At 38.2% G+C, this 22,803-nt stretch overlaps 1 long non-coding RNA gene and 1 other non-coding gene across 2 annotated transcripts; one reads left to right on the plus strand and one right to left on the minus strand.

Moving 5' to 3' along the window:
- The first annotated feature begins 10,369 nt into the window (after positions 1-10,369).
- LOC116585124 lies at positions 10,370-17,854 on the plus strand. Its single transcript, XR_004283476.1, has 3 exons — positions 10,370-10,381; positions 14,450-14,457; positions 17,801-17,854. It is a non-coding gene; the product is annotated as an uncharacterized LOC116585124 (long non-coding RNA).
- On the minus strand, positions 11,431-11,539 carry LOC116585408. Its single transcript, XR_004283606.1, has one exon. It is a non-coding gene; the product is annotated as a U6 spliceosomal RNA (small nuclear RNA).
- Positions 17,855-22,803: the final 4,949 nt, after the last annotated feature.

Raw genomic sequence — 22,803 nt, forward strand, 5'->3', positions numbered from 1 at the left:
AGCCTTGCTGTCTCAAGCCTAGGAACTGCCAATGGCTGCCGTGTGGGCTGAATGGGCCCTTTAATTAGGGAAGTCACAGGGTTCTCTGTAAAGCCTTTCCAAGAATTTGAAAATACATTTTCTTTTGAAAGAGACAGAAAGAGGCTTTTGGAAGTAAGTACTTTTTGAAGATATTTACATCAGTAGTGAATAGGGAGGAATTGAAATGTAAGCACCATTTGTAGCTTGGATTCTGTAGTTTTTATTGTGTAACATGGTCCAAAGCCACCTGCCCTATTCCTTCTTTAGGAGAATGATGCACACACGTTTTACATGGCGGTTCTGGACAGCAACAAACAACACTGGCGAATAGCATTGAAATACAAGTGCTAACTGGCAGCGCCCAGGATGAGAAACACTTGGGCAAAATGGCACTGCAAAGCCGAAGAACATATTTTAAACAGGCTGAAAATGTGCTCTATGATAGATAGAGTTAAATTTGGCTAATTTCATTTGTCCTCAGAAATGCCATTTTTCAAAATCTTACTTCATTGCTATTTTAATTTTCTCTCTCCTGCCCTCATCTTCATTTTCTGTTTGCCCTTAATCCTTTAATACATTCTTCTTATCTTTCCTTGACTGTTCCGAATACTTAATGTTTGGAGAAATTCTTTTTCAATCAGATCTTGTACCTGTCAAGGAACAGTAAATAAGCATAGTATTATAGATTCAATTTTAAAAAGGCTATTTAAGTCACATCTGTGTGAGCCATATTAATATCTGAGATGCTAAGGGACTTTCACAGGCCTGGAACTTGGAGGAGACTGAAATGTCTTAATCCGTGAAATGTGGAAGAGGAAGAGAGAGAGAGCACCTTCACTTTTACTCAAGCAAAACTTGTTTGTCCAAGGACACGCCGAGCCTTAGAAGCACAAAGCAAAAAGCCCTTTTGCTCGTTGAGGGGGCAATTTCGTATGTTTGCCTGTACAAGTTTCTTCAGTACCCCCAACAGCTATGCCCTTTAAAATCAAATAGGACTTACTCTCAAGCACTTGCAAACTATTTTTAAACAAGCCAGAGCTAGGGCATTAAAAATGGGGAGTAGCTGTAAATCCCAGAAAAATAGTGTATGGGTAAAACTGCAAATATTTATGCAGTAGTTTTGGTTCCAAACATCCCCATTTCTCAAGGCATTTGAATATTTTTGGTTTACAAAATACTTCCACTTGTTTTTTTAATGTTAGAAGTGTCTACATTTTTATAACTCCTACTAAGGTATCTTATGTTCATTACTGTCTCCATAAAAACTAGTGATTTGGTGGCAGTGGTACGCTTTATGAGCTGTCGTGGGATATGCTACATATTATGTTAAGGCGAGGAGGGAGAAGATGACAAACAAATCATAAAGTTTTCGTTCTCCTAGACAATTTTACATCTGTTTTCCTCATTTTTTAACATTTTAAATGATCTATATGTTTGGCGAAGTAAGATGTTTGTGTTGCCTTTTCATGCTTGGTGCAATTAAGGACCGTGTTCTTATCAAAACATACATTTCACACAATTGTGTGTGTTTTAACCAAACAATGAAGAGGAGATTTGGATGCTTATTTTGGTTATGCCATTAACAAAGTCAGTCATTTCTGAGTCTCTTTGTCTGTTGCAAAGGGATAATAATAGCAAGTCCTGCAGGTCCAGGTATAATACCGACTCCCAAGATATGGGAGAATGGCATAAAGTTTTTTGTACTTATCAAATTGCCCATGTGGTATTTGAGTTACTGCTGGAGTACAATCCTCATTATAAATTGAAACATTGATGTTTTAGTTTGTCAATTCATTTATGGACATTTGTTTAATGCAGCGTAATCCCACTTGGACCTGACTGCTTTTGGGCTAATTTGGGACAAAGATAAAGGTACATTGTATGTAAAGCTGACTCGAAAGGCTTAGATTTACTTGTGTATTTTGAACTCTTGCACATAAACGATTACCATAATAAAAATTAAAAGAAAAAATGATACATTGGGATAAAACATTTATACTGGATGACTAACTGATTAATGGCCTCAGTGTTTAAAGAGGTCTTAAAGATTGATAAGAAAAACTTGAACCACAATAGAGAAAAGAACAAAGGACATGAATAGGCAATTCATAAAAGAAGAAAATTAATGGACAATAAGAATAAAAAAGTCAAATTTCGTTAGTAATCAAAGAAATATGAGCTAAAGTCAAACACCATTCCTCTTGATCGAATTGGGAAAGATCTAAAAAGGTAATGTTTAATTCCTATTTACTCAATACAAATGGCTGCCCTTGCACCCTTAGGATGGCCCTGAGATTTTGGTATGCACCATTGTACACACTGTCATTTCCTTCCTGGAAAATGCAACAATGGGGATTGAATCCAAGCTCTGGATTCTGGCACTCCAGGTTAGATTCTCAGTACTACTACTTAGGTCTGACTTTGAAGAGGCTGCCAGTTTCTTAAGCCTTCTGAGCTGTACAATGTGGATAATGCCTCATTTGCAAAGTTTTTGTGAAGAGGCAGTTAGTAATGCTTCTAGAAGAAAGTAGTGCTTAATCAATGGTGGCTATTCTAGGCTATTTTAGACTATTTTCTATAGCTTTAAAGACGAAATTTCAAAATTTGTGTTTTGTAATATAAAAGATTTGACCCTTCAGAATATGTGTTAGATGCAAGTAATTGGGCAGAACTGTCTGATCAGTAAATTTCAGGCTGCTAGAGTTGATGAAGCTACTGTTTTTAAAATGTGAACACTGAACAACTGAGGACAGAGAGACAGAGAAAGGTTTTGATAATGAATAGCAGGTTATGTGTATGGTTGTGGAAGAGCTTTGGAGCACAGAACAAGAAGACAGGCAAGACCAAGTCAGGAAAGCAACTGGCAACTTATGCTGGGAAGAGGTTTCTCTAATTGTACAGTGAGGAGCAATTGCAATGAACAATTATCAGGACATGTATAGTTTATTCTGTGTATGTATAGACTTCATATCTACCAGCTTCATATCTATTCTGCCTGGGAAATAACAAGGCTTTAGGTGTCCTGCATCCAAAATGCATCTTTTCCCTTATTTGGGGGAATTTTTGCAGAATGTCCGTCAGTTGACTGAAGTCACTAGCTAGCATTAACTTCTGTCCATCAGCTTCTTCTTCATGCTGGCTCCTACCTGTTTACACCAGCTGCTGGCAGACTCTGGAGAGGTACTTCTTGTGGCTCTGACATCATGAGAATCCAGTATCCACATAGTGGGTGATGTCTTTGGGGCATCAGAATTAAGCTGGCTCCCAGCAGAAGCTGAGCAAAGGACCTCCTCATCTCAGCCATTCTCATCTAGGTCCTTGAAGTTGATCTACTCGTGCCCAGGGAACAAGTGGACCTGTCCAGGAGACTACAGTGGACAATGCCCAGCTCTGGTCAAAATATCTTCCTTATCTTCCTTTATGGTTTTTTCACTCCGTCAAAATGTCCTCTCTCTTCCCCCAAGTGTAACCATTTTCCTCTCCTCTTCTCATCCCAAAGTGGTCCTACAGGAGACCAGCGATATTGTCTGTGCGTGGGAGTGTGGTCTACAGCTCAGAGGCTTACCTAGCTAGTTCTAAGCCTCCTTAAGTCTTAAAGGGTCTTCATTCATTTCACGGTGTAAAGGGCAGCTGTCCTCAGTGTCTGTTTGTCTTTATAAAGTTTTCAGGAAAAGAATCTGCATCCTGATGGAACAAACTGAGTAAATTTGAAATTAAAAGGAACATTCTGCTTCCTGGAGCTGGCTAACAAGTTTCCATCAGGGCCTGAGCAAAGCTTGTTTTGGCCTGCGTGTGCCTCACTTTCTCTATGCTTCTGAATAGGTTATGCTTTCTGATGCTCCGTTTTATCAGCTTACAATTTTCCTCGGATAACAGCAAGCAATTTCTCATTTCCTTCCTCCTTTGATGTATGATCTTTCAAATATTCATAGATGTTTCCCCTGCCTTTTTGTTGTGAACTGGGGTATTTATCTCCAGTCCTTCAGTCATATCAGTTTTGCTATTCTGAGTTCTTAGCCAAATGTAATGTTACCCAGACTCTAGAAACCTTCAGTTGCTAAAGTCTGGTTCGCAGAGTGGAATAAGAAAGCAAAAGATTTTGGGCAAACGGCCTTGGGCCTTGTAGCCATAAACAAGGATGATATATTCCTGCCTGGACCAGACGCTGTGTCGCTTCTCTGAGGTGGAACCTCAGCTCAGGTTATACTGTCCAGTCTTTTTGTTTTTTTCTTGGGTGGAATGAAAACATTAAATTTAGGAAGCCCTGTGTTCTCTTCTGAGTAGAATGGGGTTCACGCGCAGGTGTCACAGGACTGAGAGAACGGAGACGTACGGAGCCAGCTCCATAACCTTGGGTAAGTGACGTAAGGTCTCTAAGCTCAGTTCTCTTAACTGTAGAAAGCTGATAATTTTGAAGATAACTGAAATGTTTGAACAAGGTTCTGACCACTGGGAGCATATAGTAGGCTCAAAATAACAAAGAAAGATTGCTGCTATTCATCTTGGAACTAGAGAAACTTAGTATTATATTCCACCTCTGCTACTCTCTAGCCATGTGACCTTCTGTCAATGGTCAGCAAGGTTTCTGTAAAAGTCTGGAGAGTAAATATTTTATACTTTATGTGCCACATCGTCTCTGTTGCAATTATTTGACTCTGCCATTGTAGTGAAAGCAGCTGTAGTCTATATAGAAACAAATGGACATCATTGTGTTCTGATAAAACTTTATTTGTACACTTGAAATTTGAATAGCATCATGTCACAAACTATTCTTCTATTGACTTTTTTTAATCATTTAAAAATATAAAAAAGCATTTTTAACTTGAAGTTCACACAAAAAGAGGTGGTTGTGAGTGGATTTGGCCTGTGGGCCATAATTTGCTGTTCCTTACCTTAGGTCCATACTACATTTCTATAACTTTTAGTTTCTTTTTGCATAAATTGTGCTGATGTGTATTTCAAAGAGGTAAAGTGCTTGACATATAATGGGTGTTCAATAAATTGTAGTTGTTATAATAATAACATTAATAGTAATATTATTAACATTAGAAAGTGGGGGCTCATATGCTATTATGGTCTATATTTCTTGTTTAATATGGTTACAGTTAAGGAAAAAGACTTCATTTGGTTGCTCTCTCCACTTCCCTTATTTTGTTCATTTATTTTAGTAAGAAAGTATTGTTATCCAGCGGAATCCTAATAGCCAAAGAGTTTCTTTCAGTAAAGTAATGTGACTTTCTTTAAAGATTAGTTGGTTCCAGTTCACCCTAGGGTATTTTCAAAGGAAAAAAAAAAAACACATGTTTTTATTTGTGTGGAAATGGAAGTAAAATGTCTTGTTGAATATTTATTTCCACTGATCAACTCAGATAAATTGTTTTCTTTTTTTTTTTAAAGTTTTTATTTATTTATTTGACAGAGAGAGATCACAAGTAGGCATAGAGGCAGGCAGAGAGAGAGAGAGGAGGAAGCAGGCTCCCTGCTGAGCAGAGAGCCCGATGCAGGACTCGATCCCAGGACCCTGAGATCATGACCCGAGCCGAAGGCAGCGGCTTAACCCACTGAGCCACCCAGGCGCCCAAATTGTTTTCTTTTTAAAAAAATTTAGTTTCAGTGTCATTAACATACAGTGTTATATTCATTGCAGATGCATCATGGAGTGATTCAGCAATTCCACATATAACTCAGCGCTCATCAAGATAAGAGTACTCTTAATCCCCATCACCTGTTTCACCCTTCCTCACACCCCCTGGTCCCCTCTGGTGACCATCCATTTGTTCTCTATGGTTAAGAGTCTGTGTTTTTAGTTTGTCTTTCTCTCTCTTTTTTCCCTTGTTTTTTTTGTTTCTTAAACTCCACATAGGAGTTAAATCTTATGGTATTTGTCTTTCTGACCAGCTTACTTCACTTAGCTATATTCTATAGCTCTATCTCTGTTGTTGCAAATAGCAAATTTGCATTCTCTTATACAGCTGAATAGTATTCCATCACACACACGCGCACACGTGCACACACACACACAGACACCTGACTTCTTTATCCATTTATTTATCGATGGACACTTAGGTTACTTCTATAAATTGCTATTGTAAACAATGCTGCAATAAACATAGGGGTGCACATGTCTCCTCAAATTAGTGCTTTTGTATTTTGGGAGTAAATGCCCAACCGGGAAACTACTGGATCATAGGGTAGTTCTGTTTTCAATTTTTTGAGGAACCTCCATACCATCTTCCACAGTGGATGTACCAGTTTGCGTTCCCACCAACAGTGCATGAGGATTCCTTTTTCTCTACCTCCTCACCAAAACTTGTTTTTTCTTCTTTTTTTAAATTTTAGGCATTCTGACAGGTATGAAGTGATATCTCATTGTGATTCTGATTTGCATTTCCCTGATGATGAGTGATATTGAGCATCTTTTCATGTATCTGTGGACCATCTGTATGCCTTCTTTGGAGAAATGTGTGTTCATGCCTTCTACCTATCTTCTAATTGGATTATTTGTTTCTTGGGTATTGAATTGTGTAAATTCTTTATATATTTTGGATACCAACTCTTTTTCAGATGTGTCTTTTATAAATATCTTCTCCCAATCACTAAGATGTCTTTTAGTTTTCTTGGTTGATTTCCTTTGCTGTGCAGAAGCTTTCCATTTTGATGCAGTCCCAAGAGTTTATTTTTCCTTTTGTTTCCCTTGCCTTAGGGGATCTGTCTAGAGACATGTTGTTATGGCTCATGTCAGAGAAATTACTGCCTGTGCTCTCTTCTAGGATTTTTATGGTTTCAGGTCTCACATGTAGGTCCTTAATGCATTTTGAGTTTGTTTTTGTGTATGCTGGAAGAAAGCGGTCCCATTCCATTGTTTTGCATGTAGCTGCCCAGTGTTCCCAACACCATTTGTTAAGGAGACTGTCTTTATCCCACTGCGTGTTCTTTCTTCCTTTGTCAAAGATTAACTGACCATATAATTGTGGGTTTATTTCTGGGCTTTCTGTTTGGTTCCACCAATCTATGTGATCTATGTGCCAGTACCATTTTGCTTTGATTATTACAGCTTTGTAGTATAACTTGAAATCTGGAATTGTGATGCCTTCAGTTTTGTTCTTCTTTTTCAAGGTGGTTTTGGCTATTCAGGGTCTTTTGTGATTCCGTAAAAATTTTAGGATTGTTTGTTCTAGTTCTGTGAATAATGCTGTTGGCATTTTGATAGGGATGGCATTAGATGTGTACATTTTTTGGGTGGTAGTTTAGATGTTTTAACAATACTTGCTCTTCATCCAGGAGCATGGAATATATTTCCATTTCTTTGTATCATCTTCAGTTTCTTTCATCAGTGCTTTACAGTATTCAGAGTATAGGACTTTCACCTCTTTGGTAAGTTTATTCCTAGGTATTTTATTATTTTTGGTGCTATTGTTAAGTGAGATGGTTTTCTTCATTGCTCTTTCTTTTGCTTCATTATTAGTGTATTGGAATGCATCAGATTTCTGGACATGGATTTTTGTACCTCATGACCTTAATGAATTCATTTATCAGTTGTAGTAGTTTTTTAGTAGAGTCCTTGGGGTTTTCTATATAAACTATCATGTTATCTGAAAATAGTGAAAATTTTACTTCTTTCTTACCAATTTAGATGCTTTTACTCCTTTCTCTTGTCTGATTGCTGTGGCTGGAACTTCCAATACTGTCTTGAATAAAAGTGGTGAGAGTAGACATCCTTGTCTTATTCCTGACCTTAGGGGAAAAGCTTTCAGTATTTCACCTTTGAGTATGATGTGAGCCGTGTGTTTTTTGTATATAGCCTTTATAGTGTTTAGGTATGTTGCCTCTAAACCTATTTTGTGGATGGTTTTTATCATGAATGGATATTATACTTTGTCAAATGCTTTTCTGCATCTTTTGAAATGATCATATGGTTCTTATCTTTTCTCTTATTGAGATGATGTATCACATTGATTGATTTGCTAATATTGAACCACCATTCCATCCCAGGAATAAATCCCACCTGATCTTGGTGAATGATTTTTATTAATGCATTGTTGGACTCAGAGTGCTAGTATTTTTTTTTAAAGATTTTATTTATTTATTTGGCAGACAGAGATCACAAGTAGGCAGAGAAGCAGGCAGAGAGAGAGGAGGAAACAGGCTCCCCGCAAAGCAGAGAGTCCAATGTGGAGCTTGATTCCAGGACCCTGCGATCATGACCTGAACTGAAGGCAGAGGCTTTAACCCACTGAGCCACCCAGGCGCCTCTCAGAGTGCTAATATTTTGTTGAGGACTTTTGCATCTATGTTCATTGGAGATACTGCCCTATAGTTCCCATTTTTTGTTCTGTCTTTATCTATCTGGTTTTGAAATCAGGGTAATTTGGCCTCTCAAATGAATCAGAAAGTTTTCTTTCTTCTTTCATTTTTTGAAAAAGTTTGAGAAGAATAGGTATTAACTCTTCTGTAAATATTTGGTAGAATTCACCTGTGAAGCTGTGTCATCCTGGACTTTTGTTTGTTGAGAGTTGATTTGATTTTGTTGCTGGTAATTGGTCTGTTCAAATTTTCTATTTCTTCATGCTTTAGTTTTGGTAAGTTATATGTTGCTAGAAATTTATCTGTTTCTTCCAGATAGTTCAGTTTCTTGGCATATACTTTTTCATAATGTTCTCTTAGAATCCTTTTTATTTCTCAAGTGTCGTTTGCTATTTCTCCTCTTTTGTTTCTGATTTTGTTTATTTGAGTCCTCTCTCTTTTCTGGATGAGTTTGGCTAGAGGTTTATTGGTTTTGTTGATCTCTTCAAAGAACCAGCTCCTGGTTTGATTATTCTATTGCTTTTTTAAAAAAATTTTGTTATCATTTATTTCTACTTTAATCTTTAGAATTTCTTTCTTCCTGCTGGATTTGAGTTTTGTTTGTTCTACTTTTCCTACCTTCTTCAGGTGTAAGATTAAGTTATTTATTTGAGATTTTTCTTGCTTCTTGGAGTGGTAGGTCTGTATTGCTATGAACTTCCCTCTTGGAACCAATTTTGCTGCATGTAACAGGTTTTTGGATCATCGTGTTTTCATTTCAATTTGTTTCCATGTAACTTTTGCTTTCCTCTTTGATTTCTTGGTGGGCTAATTAATTGTTTAGTAGCATGTTGTTTAATCTCCATATACTTGTGCTCTTTTCAGATTTTTTTCTTATGGTGGGTTTCTAGTTTTGTTGTGTTGTGATCAGAGAAGATGCATGGTATACCTCTGATGTTTTTGAAATTGTTGAGACTTGTTTTGTGACCTAATCTGTGACCTATTCTGGAGACTATTCCACATGTCCTTAAAAAGAATGTGCATTCTGCTGTTTTCGAATGGAATGTTCTGAAAGTCTGTTCAATCCATCTGGTCCAGTGTGTCATTCAAAGCCACTATGTCCTTGTTAATTAGATGATCTGGCCACTGATGTATGTCGGGTGTTAAAGTCCCCTACTATTATGGTATTACTATCAATTAGTTCCCTAATGTTTGTTATTAGCTGCCTTTTGTATTTGGGTGCTCCCATGTTGGGTGCATAAATATTTACAACTGTTATGTCTTCTTCTTGGATTGTCCCCTTAGGGGTTATATAGTGTCTTTGTTTGTCTCTTGGTACAACCTTCATTTCACTGTTTTAAAGTTGACTTTGTCTGATAGAAGTTTTTCTATCCCAGCTTTCTTCTCACATCTGTTTGCATGACAAATATTCCTCCATCCTGTCGCTTTCAACCTGCATGTGTCTTTAGGGCTGAAGTGAGTCCCTTGTAGGCAGCCTATAAATGGGTCTTGTTTTTTATCCATTCTAATACCTTCTGTCTTCTGATGGGAGCATTTAGTCCATTTACATTCAAGCAGTTATGGATGGGTATGGATTTATTGCCATTTTGTTATTTGTTTTGTGTTTGGTTTTATAGTACCTCTTTGTTCCTTTCTTCCCTTGCTCTACTCACTTGGCTTTCTTTAGTGATAGACTTGGATTCCTTTCTCTTTCATTTTTGCAAACTTATTTCTGGTGCTTGATTGGTGGTAACCATTAAATCTGTATGTAACATCTTCTGCCTATAGCAGTCTATCTGAAGTTGGTTGCTTAAGTTTGAACTCATTTTTGACTCCTCTACTTGTTTTAGGTATATGCTGTCATACTTTACTTCCCTTTGCTTAGTGAGTCCCTTAAGTCAGATTTACTGATATTATTACTGCTTCTGAGTTTTCTACTTTTGTTACTCTTACTTATGGTCTTTTCTTTACATTCACAGAATCCTCTTCAACATTTCTTGTAGTGCTGGTTTAATGGCCACGAACTCCTTTCACTTTTGTTTGTCTGGGAAACTCTATATCCCCTTGTATTCTGAATGTTGGCTTTGCTGGATAGAGTACTCTGGTCACAGGTTTTTCCTTTTTGCCACTTCGTTTTGTTTGTTTGTTTTTTAAAAGACTTATTTGTTTTTAGAGAGAATGCAGGTGAGTGGGTGGAGGGGCAGAGGGAGAGGGAAGAGAATCTCCAACAGACTTCCCGCTGAGTGTGAATCCTGATGCAGGCTTGATTCCACAACTCTGAGATCATGATCTGAGCTGAAACCAAGAGTCAGATTCTCAACTTACTGAACCATCCAGGACACTTATTCTCTTTGAGTATATCAAGCCACTCCTTTCTGGCCTATGAAGTTTGAAAAATCTGCTGATAGGCTTATGGGTTTCCCCTTGTATATAACTGTTTCCCCCCCCTCCTGTTTCTTTTAGAATTCATTGTTTATCACTGCTTTTTGCCATTTTAATTACTTTGTGTCTTGTTGTGGACCTCCTTAGGTTGATTTTATTGAGGGATCTCTATGCCTCCTAGAACTGAATTTATGTTGCCTTCCCAAAATTCGAGAAGTTTTAGCCTTTATTTCTTCAAATAAATGTTCTGCCCCCCTTTGCTCTCTCTTCTTTTGGGATTCCTATAATGTGAATGTTATTACACTTGTTGGAGTCCCTGAGTCCCCTATGTCTGTTCTCATTTTGTATAATGTTTCCCTTCATCTACTTAGCTTGGTTACTTTCCATTACTCTGTCTTCCAGGCCATTGATTTGTTCTTCTGCTTCTTCTAACCTGCTCTTTAATCCATCTAGTATTTTAATTTCAATTATTATATTCTTCATCTCTGATTGGTTCTTCTTTTTATCTCCTTGTTAAGGGTCTCACTGATGTCTTCCATTCTTTTCTCAAGTCCAGTGAGTATGTTTATGGTGATTACTTTAAATTCTCCATTAAGCATATTGCCTTTATCTGTTTCATTAGGTGTCTTGCCATGATTTGTCCTGTTTCTTTAATTTTTGACATATTTCTTTGTTTCCTCATTTTGTCTGTCTCTCTGCATCTGTTTTTGTGTGTTAGCGAAGAGAGCTACATCACTTGCTTTTAAAAATATGGAACACTTCATATACTTATGTGTCATCCTTGGGCAGAGGCCCTGCTGATCTTTTCTATATAGTTCCAGTTTTCTAATATATGTGATGCCAAAGTGAGTACTTTAGTTCCTTCCTTGATAAGTTGCCTTATCAAATGGGTAGTTGAATGAATTCCAATTTTATAAGCTCCCCATTCATTGTATAATAAATAATTTCTCTGTTCTTTTTCCTGGGTTCTTACGAGGGAGCTTCTAAATCCTTAGAATTTTCCAAAGGACAGGAGTATCTTTGTTATTCACTGTGAGATCCTAGGATTACCTCTGAGTTTATGCTAATTCATGATGGAACCCTAGATGTCAACAGGGGGACTGGCCAAGTTGGAAAAACAACTGTGTGATTAGATGTTAAGGCTTTGATTCAGGTGATATCAATGCCCTCCTGACCTTTGGGGAAAGGAGAAGGGCTGGTGATTGAGGTCTGTCATGTGGTCAATGATTATCACATGAAAGTTTAGTTGAGCCCTGGCTGGTAATCAGACATTGATGTGCTGGAAAGATCACATGTCTTAAGACATAGATGCTTTGTGTTTGTGACCCTCTTAGATTTTGATCTCTTCATTTTGGTGTTCCTGCCTTATGTTCTTTTAATACAACTTTAATCATAAGTATAGAACTTTCCTGAGTTCTGTGGATTATTCTAGTGGACTTATATGTAGCTCTAAGTAATTTATAGAACAGCACTTATTTTCACAGTTGGCTTGATTCCTTGTGTACATATTTCCCTTGACCAGACTCTAGAGGGGAAGAGGGTCAGCATGGGATTTAGGCAGGAAAGTTGTCTCACTCCTTTGATTCAGAGCTCTACAAATATGACTTCTGAGTTTTAGTATAATGTTTCAGACTAAGGATTTATTTTATTATCCCACATTACAAATGATGAGGGTGAGGCTCAAGATATTGGAGAAAAACTTATCCTAGTTAAAATTCAAGGCTCTTCTTGTGTATCAGAATGATGACCTAAAACTTCCAATTGTATGAACTATTATATTACTGCTTACTACTTATATATTGTCTTTCTTGACTCATAATAATAATAATAAAATGATGAATATATGTATTATTTACTATATGCTAAGAATGTTCTAAGTTAGCGTGTGTAAAAGTGTCTGTATGCGTGTCTTGATGTGTTTGGGCTGCTATAACAAAATGCGAGACTGTGTGGCTTATAGACAACAAAAACTTACTTTCCACTGTTCTGGAAGCTGGAAAGTCCAAGATCAAGGCACAGGAAGATTCAGTGTCTGGTGAGGGCCCACATTTGTCAAGGGAGCTCTCTGATGCCTCTTTTGTAAGGACACTAATTCCATTCATAAGGGTTCCATCCTCATGACCTGCTCACGTTCTAATAGCTACACCTCTAAAATAGCATCACACAGCTGAGAAGTGGTGAAATCTGTATTTGAATACAAGTAGGTTGACCATGGATTTCATATTCTTAGTGACTGATATATGCTGCTCCTTAGAAAAATTGTGACGACAGCTAATATACTGGGGGCAGTCACTGTGTGCCAGGCATAACACATGCCTGTGTTAATATTTTTATTTGACATAGCCATCTGGTACTAGAGACTATTATTGACCCATTTTGTAGATGATGAAACCAAAGTACGGAGAGGTTAGGTACTTGCTGAAGGCCATCCAGTTGGTTTAGCAGAGCTCACGCTGCTGTGTAAAAGAATCACCCCAGTTCTTTAACTTGCTTGTGAAAGAATGTTTGGGTGACAAGACTGGCTAAGGGGAAGGTAGTTTCCCTTGTGTGGTTCCTTCAGAACATTGCTAAACCTTGTAGAAAGAAAAGGAGAGATGTGGGTAGGGGACCTTTGAGAATTGTTCACATATGCCCTTAAGTTAAGATACCAGAGATAATTCATAGATGGGAAGACAGTCCTGAGTTACTTGTGGTCAGCTTTAAAGCAGTAAATCCTCCATCCTCGCGGGAATATGTGTCAAGGAGCTCCTTTCCAGTTTCTAGTGCTGAGAGGATTGTCAAGTGCCGGGTGTTCCTCTTGTTTCTGCCTCTCCAGGCAGCCAGGAGACAGATTGGGCTGCAGTTTTGCTGAAGCTGGCCATTCTGCAGGTTCTTCAGACACGTGATGGTGTATTTTTTCCTCATGCCATTACGCTGTGGACAGGAATTACTGACTTATACCTTCTCTGTCACATCCTTTCTACTTTCACAGCCTCTGTTTACAGATCCTAGGGGATCAAGCCTTACTTTTACAAAACTGCAACTTAGCTTAACAAGCTTTTTACCATGAAAAGAAGAGACAAATCTTTTAACAAATACATCTTTTAATTGTTTAATTTTGGAAGAGAAAGAATGAACTATAAATAATTTTTACACGAGTGTGTATGCAGATAATTATTTCTCTAAAAAGAATAATAGAGACAACAAAGTATGCCTGGTGGGGTGCACAGCAGTATGCTGGCAATATCGATCTGGAGACTGGAAGCTTGTTATCAGATAAGAAATTAAAAAGAAGAACCACACAGCTCACTCATACTCTGCGTGAGCGCGTGGCATCTGTGCTCTGGGTTCAATGCTGGCTTCCCATCTGCTTGGTGACACAATTTAAGGAGTCAAGGTGGAGACTGTGATCTATGGGCTCATGGTGATTGGATCCTCACTCCTGAACTGTGCCTCTTTCTCAGCAGGGGCTGGTGACAGCTGAAATACTGATGTCCTCTTGGGAAGAATTCTATATCGGGACTCTGCAGGCAGGGAGGTCCCAGGAGAGGGCCGTCAGAGGTAGAATGAATGTCCTGTTATCCTGCAGCAGCCTAAATCTGTTGACTTTCACTGGCCCCTGGCAGAGTTGTCAGGCACTAGCATTTGGCTTAATTTAGTGATGACAGCTCCAGGGTGAGGGGAGGTAGTTGAAGGCCAAATTGACAGGGCTGTGGGCTCTGCATCATTTCTTCTTTTCCTCTGTTTCTCATCCTGACACCTCCTCTTGTCTTTTACTTCTCAGTTAAATTTGTTAGTTGGTTCTAGCCCCATCTATGCTGTTGTCCCCATCTGGGAACCCTAGAATCATTTTCCACTTCTTCCTTATTTCCCATGTCTGGTTAGCTATCTCAGTCTGGCATTTGACCCTTGAAACATGTTTTTCAGAAGAGACCATCCCTTCCATTACTAAGATCGATCTATCCTAGATCAGATTCTCCTCATAAGAGAGCTTCCTAACCCGTTTCTCTGCCATCAGTATGGCCCTCTCCAATTTAAGAACAACACAGACTCTAGAATGATTTTTTGTTTTTTATTTTTATTTATTTATTTTTTTGCATTTTTAAATTTTTTATTTTTTGTAAACATGTATTTTTATCCTCAGGGATATAGGTCTGTGAATCACCAGACTAGAATGATTTTTTAAAAGTGGTAGCTCTCAAACTTTCCTCATATATGAATCATCAGGGAGCTTTTTAAAACTGATGTCCAGACCAATCCCATTCCAATTAAATCAGGATCTCTTGGGGTTGGACCTTGACATTTTTTTTGTATCTTCCTGAATGAATCCATTGTATTGTCATGTCTGAAATCATTGTCTGATCATACCTAGTTCCATTTCTCTTACTTAGAAATTTTTTTTTGATTTTTTTATTTATTTATGACAGAGATAGCAAGAGAGGGAAGACAAGCACGGGGGAGCTGGAGAGGGAGAAGCAGGCTCCCCACTGAGCAGAGAGCCCGACATGGGGCTGGGATCATAACCTGAGCCGAAGGCAGACCCCTGAAGCCTGCGCCACCCAGGCGCCCACCTATCCATTCCTCTCAAGTGTACTTCCCTTTACTTCCTCACTTAGAAATTTTTAGTGGCTTTTCATTACCTGCAGAATTGAAAGCTTGTACTCCTTATCTTTGAATTTCTAGACCTTTATGACATGGCTCTAACCGCTATTTTTGTTTGTTTTTTTGGTCTTTAATTCTTTATTTAAATTCAATTTTATTACTATTCACTCTATTATTAGTTTCAGGGGTAGAATTTAGTGAGCCATCAGTTGCATATAATACCCGGTGCTCATTATAGCAAGTGTTCTCCTTAATGCCCATCCCCCAGTTACCCCTGTCCTCCACCCACCTCCCTTCCAGCAACCCTCAGTTTGTTTCCTAGAGTTCAGCATCTGTTATGGTTTGTGTCCCTCTCAATTTTCATCTTATTTTACTTTCCCTTCCCTTTCCTATGTTCATCTGTTTTGTTTCTTAAATTTCACACATGAGCAAAATCATATGGTTTTTTATTTTTCTCTGACTGACTTATTTCACTTAGCATAATACCCTCTAGTTCCATCCAGCTCATTGCAAATGGCAAGATTTCATTCTTTTTTAATGACCGAGTAATATTCCATTGTATATGTATACACCACATCTTCATCCATTCATCTGTCAATGGACATCTGGGCTCCTTTCATAGTTTGGCTGTTGTGGATATTACTGCATAAACATTGGGGTGCAGGTGCCCTTTTGAATCACTATACTTGTATCCTTTGGGTAAAAACCTAGTAGTGTAGTTTCTCAGTCATAGGGTAGTTCTATTTTTTAAAATTTTGAGGAACCTCCATTTTCCAGAGTGGCTGCACCAGTTTACATTCTCACCAACATCCTTGCCAGACAACATGTTGTTTCCTGAGTTCCTAACCACTATTTTTAATCCTTTCTCTTCACCTTTCCATTCATGGTCCTAATCTACTCTCTTAGGTTACTCACTATTCTTTATATGTGCCACGCCTTTTCTTGCCTCAGTGATCTTGCTCATATTTTTTTCTTCTTTTAGGATTGCTATTCTATCATTCATTGATCCAGACAGTATTTTTACTATTTGCTATGTTAACACACCTTGTCAGGCAATGGTGAGAAAAAGAAGATGCTCTTCTCAGCCTCTTAGATCTTACAGACCTACTATAAATGTATATAATGTATATAATGTATAAATGTATATAAATATTACAGTTTTACTGTGACAGATACTACACAACAGAGGCCTTCCATGCTGTAAGGGCTTATAATGGGGGCTGATCTATTTATAGTGGTGAAGGTTTTCTCCTGAGAAAGAGATGCTTGAGATTTCTTAGGGGGCCTAATGGCTAAAGAAATAAAGTTGGGTTTCTTACCTTAAAAGGAAAAGAAAAGACCATGATTATAGTAAACTCTTCTAGGATGAGTTCTAGTGGCAGAGGGATTGGTGTGAGCAATGGCAGGAGGAGGGCATGGCAAGGACACAGACTCTCTTGACCAGAGAGAGCAAGGGGGAGAGCATGGCGGTGTGAGATGAGCCTGGAGGGGAAATGGGGCGGCTGTAGAGAGCCTAGAATCCTGTTCATGTACTTTTGTTCTTAGAGCAGTGGGAAGCTGCTGAAGGGTTTTCAACAGGGAGATGTGGTGTTCTTGTTTGTTGTTGTTGTTGTTGTTGTTGTTTCTTCTTCTTCTTCTTTTTTTTTTAATATTTTTTTAGAAGATACTTCTTGGTGCTGGCTGAAGAATAGATGACCTAAAGCATATAAAGCACAGTAGATGTGCATAGATCAGGTGGTAGCTAATTAGTAGTACAGGCCAGAGAGAAATGACTTGAAGGGCTTGCTCCCGTGTCATCTCTGTGCAGTGAAGCTCATCCAGAGGAAGAGAGGGGCGAGGATAAAAGTTGGACTGGACTGTCCATAGGTTTCACACTACCTTCTAGACTACCCAGATGAGGAGGCCTTCTTGATCTCTGGATCAGGATGAGTGACACATTCTATAAACCTCACAGCCACTCTTCGTTTCTTGAAAGCAGAGACTTTTCCTTCTCGTCGTCCTTAATGAATACTCAGTGCTCCCTGAAATGAGAAACAGCATATGGACTTTTGGAGCCAGATAGCGTGAATGGGACTTGTAGCTTCACCACTTCCTAGTTCTGTGAATTTGGGCAAATTGACTCATGTCTCTCTGCCTTGGTTTCCTCATTCCCCTCAAAAGGTTGTTGTATGGAAGGAGTTCATAAAATGTACTTAAACAGTGCCTGATACGGTAGGAACTACATTTGTATTTGCCATCCTTATTACTATTATTTCTAATAAGAGCATTTATCTCATTTTGTCAGGATCTGGTTGCATTAGGAAGGGGCTTGAAAGGAAGTAATAAGACCTAAATTTTCATCAGATCCCTCTCACATGATCTATAGGATGTTTGTGTATGCGGACTTTCTATTGTCTCTAATTTGCTCACCATGTTAGAGATTATGATGTTACTTTTAAGTAGCAATTGGACTGGGTAATGGGGTACCCAGAAACTTGGTCAAACATTATTCAGGGCATGCCTGTAAAGGTGTTTCTGGTGAGGTTACCATTAGAATTGGTAGACTGAGTAATGCAGATTGCTCTCCCTAAGGTGAGTGGACCTCATCCAATCAGATGAGGGCCTGAATAGAATAGAATGCTGGGTAAGAAAAGTAGTCAATGGTCTGACTGCTTCAGTCTTTTCCCTCCTTTGGACTTGAACTGAAATACCATCTCTTCTTGGGTCTTGAACCTGCCAACTTTCAGACGAGAACTACAACTTCCATTTTCCTGGGTCTGCAGCTTGCCAGGCATATCTTAGGAGTTGTCAGCCTCCATAATTTTATGTTTCTTCCTTATAATAAATCTATGTCTGTCTGTCTGTCTGTTATATGTTATTTGTTTTGTTTCTCTGGAGAACACTTAGTAAATATAGAGATGGTGAGGAAGGGTTTCTAAATAAGGTTTTATTATCCTAGTGGAAACCCTAAGAGTAAGTAGCATGATACAAACTAATAGCTGAAGACATCTAGTTAGCACTCCCTCTACATTTACCCTACTTAAAAAAATGTCAATGTCATGACCATAGTAAGAAAGAGCTCTAGCAAGTTTGATGCTATATTTAATTATATGTGCTTCATTCATCATGCCCATAGACTGCTCTCTAGCGGGACCCCTCTAAGGAGCTATTTTTCCCCTTGGTCTAGATAAAGTAAGAGTTAGATGGGTCCCCTTTTTCTCTTTCCATTCTGGGTCTCTGGCTCCTTTCCTTATTCCACATCCATCTTCACAGTGTAGAGTCCAAACAGAATATTTTATTTCTTTCTTAATTTATCACAGCTTTAAAGGAAACAAATGAATCTTTTTCTTTTTTTTATTGTAAAATTACTACAACTGTGTCTACTGGTACAGGATGCTTCTTTCCTATAGCATTGCCTTCCAGCAAAACACTGTGGCTCTCCTTTGTCCAAAGTCAAACTGTAAATCCAGTTACTTTATAACAATATTGAATGAAATGAAAATCTTTGAAGTTTCTCTTCTCTGACTTAACATTTGGTTGAGAAAAATGAAGTTGCCATTGTTTGAGCTGATGAAGATTAAATGGACTGCCTCTGAATTTAATTGAGTCTCTGTTTGAATAATATCCATGGTGGGTCCTACTGCAGTGTTTGGTGATTAATGGTGAGAACGAACAACAGTAACATCTGGACCCAAAGCTGTTCTTGGCTTAGAAGGTGTTCATTCCTTTGAGAAAAAGGATTCTCTGCATCATTGTCCAAATAATCATTAGCAGATAGATCAGCTGAGACATTTTAATTAAAGTTTCAAAATGTAGGGAGCAGAAAAGTTTCTTAACACTCTTTTTATGTATCCAAGTTAAAATAAAAATTATGTTATTAAAAAAGAAGTTAGGTTTCTACTTCCTCTAAGGAAGAGAATGAAGGGCAAATTATGAAATAGCATTTGTTTGCTCATGAATAGGTACACAATATTGGCCTAGGATATGTTGCAGTCAGTTGTTTTTAAATATCATACTGGGAAATGTTTAAGAGAACTTTGAGGAATTATACAGATTTGAAACATAGTTTTGTCTGGTTTTATTATGTAAATTTTTATGAACTAAATAAAATAGTAATTATGGAAAATATTAGTGATGAATAATTAAGATGATATAAGAAATAAAAGCATAGGAATGTTTTGGAAGATTTTGTTTTTACATGTTGACTATACTGGAATTATTACCGAATGTTGGGCAAATAAAATGACTTCTGCATCTGTGCTTATTATCATAAGCATTCCCTGGGAGGAGAAGGAGACAGCTAATCAAATACATCAACAAATTACTTGGAAAGGATGTCTTAACTGAAGATATTTTAGTTTAATGTTCAACTAAAAATATAAGGAATACATTTAACATAGTAACTGTTTAGAAGATTTAACCATGAGGAGTTGCAGGATCTAGTAAAATGATTTACCTCATAGGGAGCAAGTGTATCTGACTCCCTATAATGTGAAATATCTCCTACATGATAAAGATTTGTCTTTTTAAGCTTTGTCCTTTTTGGAATTGAAAAGCCCGCATACTTTCTGCCCAAGGTAAAAATACTTGCTTTGCACAGAATGACAAGTTTAGTGATTATCTTACATCGAGATAATAGTTTAATAAGGACATACTATTTTTTGTAGAATATGCAAGCACATCTAATTACTTTGTAGGGTTGGAGTCAATTTAATTTAATTATTCAGCAAATAGTATTGAGCTTCTGTTGTCTATAAGCACTATTTTTTTTTTTATGAAGAATATGCAAGTGAGTTAGATCTGGCTCTGGTCCTCAGAGAGCTTATAGTCTATGAGAGGATATCAGAAAACTTGAATTAAAGGGAGACTATGGTAAGCATCACCATGGGTTGACAGAGAACTCTCTCTCTGCTCATCAGAGTCATAGAGTCATGCAGTGACCCAGGGTAATAGAGCTTCCACCATTTGCTGCCTCAGATGTTGCTGATTACCTGTCAAGAGAAAGGGTACTGGAGCATCTCTCATCACACTGGCAATTAAATGTTCAACCTAGAAAGGACACCTGTAACTTCCTCTACAGCTCAAGGTCCAGAGACAATCACAGGGCTTCACCTGATCAGATAATGCAAATATGTCATGTGCAAAACTACCTAGAACTAGAAATAAGTGGCAAGCAGAATTCATGGCTATTCAAAGAGCTAATCCTCTTGTGTTGGAATATCCAGATGCCCTTGATTCTGTGGGATGATATTAAATGAGAATATTTAGTAAAGATAATAATTTGGCTCTGGATTCATGATTCAACACAGATTCAAATATCTGTGCTGGTGGTGTGAATCATGACATTTCATATTAAATAATAAAGACAGTTTCTTGCAGACCAATTTTAAAAAGAGATTTTTTGTGTCTGGTCTCTTGGTTGCTTTCCCTCTGTGATTGCAAGGGGTGGCAGTACATTTAATTTAAAGCAAAGCACCTTCCTAAGCAAAGTGACTTGCTTGTCTAATGGTTCTTAACAAGATATCTCTTGGGCTTTCATTTTCTCTGAGAACAGAAGAGGGTTAAGTGAGTTACAAGGAGATTTTCAAATTTCTCTGCCTTCTGGCTTTTTGTAATATCTGGCAATGTGTGCCCCTCTCATTCTTCTTTTTCAATTTTTCTCAAAGTGATTCTTGTGTATTTGTTTCAACATGTGGATGTTAAAATCATTTTTGTGTTTTTTAATGGTAATGCTATTTAGACAATAGAAGTAAACAGCAACAACCACAATAAAGCAAGATGAATAAAAGAGTTAAATTGAAACAAGGGTTAAATAATTATGTCCAAAACAATTCTGTAAATCAAGTGAAAATAGTTGAATAGATTGACACAGCCACCAAGAGCAACTCCCTAACTAAGAGTAAGTTTGTGGTGTGGTGAGACCTTGGCACCACCCTCCATTCAACTGCCCCTGAGCCTCTCCCTGCTCTGTGTGTGTGTGTGTGTGTGTGTGTGTGTGTGTGTGTGTGTGTGTGAGGGGTGCTGGGCTGCAGTGCTGATGCTGGGCAGGATTGAGGGGTAGACTACTGGGTTTTCCCATGTCCTGGAGTGAATATGAACATTCTTTGAACTCCCATGACCTGGAGTGGATAGGAGCATGTCCCTAGGCCTGAGTTGGGGATCAGGCCCAGGGGACAGCTCTGTGGTCAGGGAGCCAGCCTGAGGATGCAGGAAAGGTAGAGGAAAGCCCAGAGTGTTTTTGTTTCATCAGAGAGTGGGTTGGGGTGAGTCACTGGGGGAAGCAGGGCTCAACTGAAGGTGGAAAGATGACGACAATCCTACAGTCCAGCACTTACTTTGGGTACTCCTGGGAAAGGGGCTGGATGGCCCGAGAGTGACTCTTCTGTTTTGGGGGAGAGGGCCCAAGGCCCCAGACACTGAGAGCAGGAGCTCAAGAACAGGGGGTGGGGGGCGGGATCTCCTCTTTGTGATCACTGTACTTCAAGCCTATGTTTGTCATTACTACTATTCTAGAATTTTCTATATTTATAACTTTCATTTTACAAAGGGATGATCCTGTTGGGAATTATAAATGTATTGAAACATCTTGGCCAAATTTATGAAAGTCAGATTCGTAAAAGGCTTCTGAGACACACTAGAATATAGTTCATCTTTAAAGGTGATCTGTGGGAGGATAAGCAAGACTTTCTGAGCCATCACTGTCTTCTGGAATTCTCCAAAGTCTCACCATGCCAAGAGACAATATGTTTTATAAGCATCATCCAGAAGTTAGTGAGAGTTTGAGTTTTATTATATGATCACTGGAGAGGTTTCAGATAGTCAAAACCCTACTTTTAATGAACAGTGCTAATTGCCAGGGGGATACCATGCCACAAATTCAGACACTGAAGTGTACTGAAGTATAGGAAAATGTTGGGATGGCATTGCGTAGAGAAAGAGAGTTAAAGGAGATATTTATTCTGGACTTCAAGCCAGGTACTTTTATTTATATTATTTCCTTCTATCCTCATAAAAAAACTTGGAGGCAGGTTTATTACACTCCTCAATTTATAGATGAGGAAACTCAAGTTGAGAAAGGCTTGCCAATTAGCTTTAAAATGAGATACATTGACACTCATGTGTGTTGAACTCCAAGCCATACTCTTTCCATGACACCACCTGCTTCCTTGGATCATTTGGTTAAGGGAGGGGAGAAAGTGGGAAAGTGGAGAAATGGAACCAGGAAGATTTTAGCAAGGGATAGTATCTTAATCTACTTTTTGTCATTTTCCATGGATCTTCAAAGCCTTCTACTTTTGACCTTGGTGCATCAAATCTATAGATACATAGTAATTTTGATCAAAGGAAAAATCATGGTTGAGCCTCTAGAATTATTCTGCTTTCCAGTGATCCCAAGGGCAACTTCAGGTTTCCTTTGTCTTCTGTAAAGGGTGGCCTATCACTTTATAGAACCACTTGTAATATATCACATTTTTGAATTAAATTTAGTTTTTTAGTATCTATAACTTGTATTGGTTATATATATAAAATTATATATATATATATGTATATATATAT

The sequence above is a fragment of the Mustela erminea genome, chromosome 2 (genome assembly GCF_009829155.1).
Source record: "Mustela erminea isolate mMusErm1 chromosome 2, mMusErm1.Pri, whole genome shotgun sequence".
NCBI classification, from domain to species: domain Eukaryota; kingdom Metazoa; phylum Chordata; class Mammalia; order Carnivora; family Mustelidae; genus Mustela; species Mustela erminea.